The following is a 6,367-nucleotide window of genomic DNA, read 5'->3' as shown; positions in this document are numbered from 1 at the left end:
ACTAGCACTCGCGTAAAAGCAGTACGGGGGTGGCGAGGGTCGCATTTTGTGGACTATGGAAAGTTAGAAATAATTTGGAGTTGAAACCTAAGGCCTGTTTAGAGGCGTTTTCTCATCCTTGTCATAAATGTTAATGAGAATTATTTTTAATTTTTTTTTTAAGGGGAGAGTTGCTGTTGATCCGTGAGACATGCACCCTAAAGTTTTCGAGGCATCAGAAATTAAGTGGGTAACCTCATGGATGTGAGGAGGTACCTTCAAATTTGTTGCATAATTGTGGGGCCAGGCCTTGAAGAGGTTTCTTCAAGGGGCGTTTTTAACGTTTAAGGAAACTGGAAGGAAATTGGCTGTTGCATTTATCAAATGATGCAAATGTGACTTATCTGGCTGAGAAGAGCAAATATGTAGTGTTTATTTTGCCAATAAGCCTCTGGTTCAGCTTTGACTCCACTTTAATTTTATGTTCTAGTCTTTTCTATCTTAATACACAGGCATAAAACTTAAGTTGGGTGATGCTTGGAATTTATTTCAATATAGTTGATAAACATGCACCCTGCAAAGTTTAACTGTGTGTAATGGGTTGACCCTGGCTGGATGCCAGGCACCCACCAAAGCTGATCTGTCATTTGCCTTCTCAGCTGGACAGGGAAGAGAAAGTATAATAAAGGTTCATGAGTTGAGATAAGGACCCGGGGAGATCACTCAGCAAATACCTAAGGGCAAACAGACTCAAATTGGGGTTATTAATTTATTACCAACAAAATCAGAATAGGATAATGAGAAGTAAAATAGATCTTAAAAAACACATTCCCCCCACCTCTTTCTTCTTCCCAAGCTCTACCTCCTTTCCCTCAGCAGTGCAGGGAGATGGGAATATGGGGGTTATGATTAATTCATCACAGATTTTTTCTGCTGCTGCTCAGAAATGGGAGTCCTTCCCCTTCTCCAGGATGGGGTCCTTCCCACAGGAGACAGTTCTCAGTTAGCTTCTTAATGAACTCAGCATGAGTTCATCCCACAGGCAACAGTTCTGCACAAACTGCTGCAAGGTGGGTCACACTGCACATGGGATGCAGTCCTTCAGGCACAGCCTGCTGCAGTGTGGGTCCCCCAAAGGGTCACAAGTCCTGCCAGAAAGCATGCTCTAGCATGGGCTCCTCTTGCCCTGGGTCTGCTGGTCCCTGCCAGGAGCCCATTTCAGCATGGGCCTCCCATGGACTCACAGCTTCCTCTCAGGCATCCCCCTGTTTCAGCCTGGGTCTCCATGGGCTGCAGGGCACAGCTGCCTCACCATGGGTGGCACCACAGGCTGCAGCAGGCTCTTGGCTTTGGTGCGTGGAGCACCTCCTGCCCCTCCTCCACCAACCTTGGTGTCAGAGTTGTTCCTCTCACAGGTTCTCACCCTGCTTTTCTCTGCCTGCAATTATACCTGCACAAAAAACCTTTTTTTTCTTTTTTCAAATATGTTATCACAGATGTGTTCCCACCATTCCTGATGGGCTCAGCCTTGGCCAGCAGCAGGTCCATCTTGGAGCTGGTCTTGGCTGGCCTTGGCTCTGCTGGACATGGAGGAAGCTTCCAGCAGCTTCTCACAGAAGCCACTCCTGTAGCACCCCTACTACCAAGACCTGCCTGCATAAACCCAGCACACCAGGACACTGAGAACAGAATGGAAACAGTAATACTTCAAAAATTAATTTTATTTAATTCTATGAAGGCTATAGTAAAACTTCTGTAGACTCAGCCCAGACGGTTTCAGGAAGGGGTCCTAAATACTGACCTTAACAAAGTTTTCTGAGTTTGACCATACATGTAATATTAATGTAAAATAGCCTTAAGTAAATATTTTTGCCAGGATGGAAGAGGCTAAGGGAAAGAACAGAGAAAGATGATGGTTAGTTCACAATCAATAGCAAGATAACTCTAGTATAGATAAGTTTAAAAGTGGAAAATTTATTTATTTATTTGTCCTTATATTTGAATTTAAGACTGAATTTCTTTGAAACAGTGGAACATGTTTCCCATAGAGATTGTGAAGCCTCTGGATTTGGAGATACTCAAAACCCAGCTGGACACAGCCTTAAGCAACCTGCTGTAGGTGACCCTGCTCTGAGCAGGAGGGTTGGGGAAGACATTCTGAAGTACCTTCCAGTTTGAACGATTCTACGATTTCTGAGCCAGTTTTCCAACAAACATAAAGTGCATAGAAAATTCCAGTGAACAGCACAATATCCTATCAGGTCTTTAGTTCCAGGGACGTTTCATTAATTAATTTTGTTCACATAGGCAGTGGAAATCTAGAATGCAGGGGATGTTGCCCTCAAAAATTCAGCATAGCCAGTTTTCATGTTATTGCAGGGGAAGAGCTTCAGAAAACTATAATACCATTGAAAGGCAAATGGCTGGATGTTTTACTAGACCTGAATCCTATCTTCTTGACTGGCTGGCCATTCATCTTGTCTGTATATAACTATTTCACATTTACCTCCTTGTTCTTCACCACTGGGGAGCAAGATACCAGCATATTTTGAGTCTTTTGTGTAATTTTTGACTTGATGGAGCCATTACCTCAATGTTTTCTCCAGCCACTCTGGTTTTCAATAGGCCACAGACACCCTGGTGTGGTCAGAAACAGGGTAACTCCCATGGGTGCAGCTGCCAGGAAGGAAGCTGTGTTTGCAGCTGATATTCACAGCCCTTTCTGCTCCCACATTCAACAGAGGTATCCAAAGGCAGAACACTCTTGGAAACTGCAGGTACCATGGGTGTGCTGGCACCACTTTTGAACAACTTAGGTTTACTTACCTGCAGAAATGTTTTTGTAACTTGCACTTTCTGGAATTCAGTAAGCGAAGGGTAAAACTAGATTGTAAGCAATAGGATTTCTGAGCTTGACTGGTAGTTAGGTTATGTCAGATTTGGTACACCAGAGAGAGAATACAACTTGTATAGAAAAGTTTATAGCTCAGTTATTTTCAGTACAGTGAACAGACCCCTTGCAGTACAACTCTAATTTTACTTGTCATCTACTGTTCCTTTGTATTTTTCCCTAGAGTTTGTTTTGGTGTCACTCAGGAGTAGGTACTGTGCTCACAAAAACAAATTAAGTTGGTGGTTTTTGCTGAGTGTCTTCTTAAAGTCATACCTGACCTTAGCAGTCGTTGAGTTAGTTATGGAGATACCTGCTGCTAATTTCATACTTAGACATGTATTTATCACAATGGCTATGTTGTGATCAGGTTCCATCTTGGAATCTTAAAAGACTTACTGTTGAGTCTTGAAAAATGGGTTACAGTTCCAAGTCAGCGTGGCTAATGTTTTCATCCATCTTGCTGATAATTTACTTGTCAATAAATGATGGAAGTTTTTAATTAGGCATTTTTAGTCACAGTTCCTTCCTTTTTTTGTTGGTTTTTTTGTTAATTAGATCTTTTCCAGGTACTGGCAATGTGTGTAGCAAACGCCATTGTGCCGGGTAACACTCCCAGGTTTCTCAAGCTGTAGGACCTCTATTGCCAAGCCCCAGGTTATAAGAGAGTAACTTGAGTTTAGGCAGCTTTCTGGTGACTGGTCTTTAAGTATACATGTGTTTGCTTCTTCATCTGTGAAATAGAGGAAATAGAATTATTTTACTATCTAGCTACCTGATTATGTTTCGGTAACCATTTTTTGACCTTCACAGATCCCTCAGCTGGTGTTGAGGGTTCATTGTGAGCTGGCTACGTCACTGTACAGTAAACATGAGCCTGCTGAAGTTATCTTTTCATGTTTTTCCTATGCAACCACAGTGATGGAGGTTGGGTAGGAAAGAAAGTGAAGGGGGATTGTTCTAATTTCTCCCAGAACAGTCCTCTGTTAATATATTCTCATGGAAATTCTGGAGTAATTTTTCTGTCTTCTAACTTCTATTTGAAACTTGTCTATAAAAAGGAAATCAAGTATTTAATGTTCCATAATGTTCTCTTTTCATTGTTAATAATATTGCAAGTGCACCAATATTTACCTGCAGTCATTGGACTACAAAGGAATGAATAAGGAGGATTAATGAGATTGTTCCTTGCAGTGGTATGAAGGTTTACTTCATAACTGTAGTAGCTGCTGACTTTCATGTATGGTATTTGTGACAGTTTTACTGAAAATTAATCCTTGTGAAAATATGTCCCAGAACAAAGAAAGTATGAGGGATAAGCAGCCTTTCTATTGGTAGTTTAATCTGCAGGTCCAAACAACCCTGAAGTCTTAAAATTGAGTGGAACAAAGGAGAAACTGTCGGACCAAAAGTCTGTAAGACCTCATAAGGTCACTAATCGGTAGGAAATGCCTAGTGAGAAGTAAAAGTATAGGGAAATATAGTTATGTGCTTTAAAATGCACTCCTGCCTGCCTTTGTCAGCAGAAGAGCTAGCTAGTTCATTTATAACAATAAATCTCAAAAGGCCTGTGCCCATTTGTCTGAGTTGGGTAATAAGCTGGCTGTCATGTTAAAGTCAATTCTTTCAAAATAATGGAAAAGAAAACATGGAATTTTTTTCATAAGGCATAAAAGGGTAGAAGTGCAACTAGTACCAGTAAGTGTGGCTTAGGGGAAAATGATCATGTCAGACACACCAAACTTCGTTACTAGAGTAGGTGAGAAGCTTCAGCACAACATTAATTGTGTAGATGGAGCAGACTTGGGTAAGGTGGTTCACCCTACACACCCCAAGTCTCTCTTTCAGTATCATACATTAAATGGCTTAAAAGCTGATGGACTGACAGTTGTGAAGAAATACATAATATTGCAGAAATAACCAAACAATTGGATTGTTCAAAGAGATGGAACCTTAGTTATGGCCCAACATTTCCATCATGATCTAGATGTCATCATAGAGTCATTCCTGTTTTTATTTGTGGCTGTGATGAAGGTGCTGGAATAAATACATACAGATGATGAGGGAAAGGCAATAATGCAGAGTGCGTTATTTTACACAGAGTGGATTACTCTGTACATTGAACCACTTAAATAAGTTATGTCTTAATCTGTCCAAGTGCAAAATTAAGTGTCTAGGATTAATGAATGCAAATCATGTACCTAGAGGATATTTCTGAATCCTGGAAAGCAGAAATTTCAGAAAATATTAACACAATCACAGGACACCTCAAAAAGAGCATCATATACTTGGGGGACAAAAAGGGCTGGTGCTGTTTGGGGATGCTCACAGTGGAGCAGGTAGTAGAAATAAGGTGAGTTTGTATCTGCTGGGTTGTATTTTTTAAATTGACCAAAAACTGGAGAGGCCACAAAGAATTATAAAAGAATTTGGATGCTTAAAAAGTCAGTAGCTGTTTAATACCAACAAGAACAAAAAAGTAGACATGAATCATATAGTGCTTTCCTGGTACTAGGAATTCACTTCAGTCTAAAGAGAGACATGGATAGCTGGAGTTTAAACAAGATAGATTTGAACAAAAAAAAAAAAAAAGGGCTTGGCTTCCTAGATGATAAATGGCGATCAACTACAGGCAGAACATAATTGATGGGCTGGGTCTTCATCCCCTCAATGCCTTCACCTCCAGACTGGATGGCACTTCCTGGCATTTCTGCCCAAGTGTCCTTTGGTTCACAAAGGAGTGAGTGAAATGTAATGGTTTATGCTGTAGAGAAATTGATATTAGGCCATCTTTTACAATCTTCCCTTGCCCATTCACAAGTGGAATCAGAGGTATCTAGAAGAATATAATTTCTTTGAGTCCTATTTTTTAGTAGACTGATGTTTTCTATCTAAGAATAGTTTCAATTTTTCAATTATTTTTTTTTTGCTCTGTCAAGACATGCCCAGGCCTAGTTACTCTTAATAGACAATAAATTTTCTTGTCCATTTTGTAGTCTTTGTAGCGCTGTTTAGAATTTCTCAAGAATTGTCCAGACATTAATTTGTGTTTGTAAGCTAAATTGGTGTAATTACAGTACAAACCTGTGGAGACAGTGAGTGCTGTAGAGTCCTCAAATGTCTGTGCTGAGGTGCTTGCTCTCAGGCAGCAATACCTGTTTCTCCCCTCTCTTTTCATTCTCAGATATTACAGAATCGATATTTCCATATATTGCCAAGTCTTTAGTGGCAGGCTGACACCCTATTCCTGGTTGGTTTTGCTGCTGGTTTAAGAAGGGATCTTTCTGTGGCCACCACAAGCACATATTGCATCACTAGTCCTTCATTATCTCTTAGCAACCATTTGATCCTTCACAAAAAATGTCCCAGGCTAGATGATCTCCATGCAAGATGAGTTTCCATGCAAGACCAGTGAAGAATGGGCAGTGACCCACAGAAGGAAATGCAGCAGGAATAATTGAATCATAGCCTCTGTGCCTAAAATGGCTCTGAAAATAA

The sequence above is a fragment of the Catharus ustulatus genome, chromosome 2 (assembly GCF_009819885.2).
Source record: "Catharus ustulatus isolate bCatUst1 chromosome 2, bCatUst1.pri.v2, whole genome shotgun sequence".
In the NCBI taxonomy this organism is placed as follows: domain Eukaryota; kingdom Metazoa; phylum Chordata; class Aves; order Passeriformes; family Turdidae; genus Catharus; species Catharus ustulatus.
Note: the sequence above shows the minus strand (reverse complement) of the source record.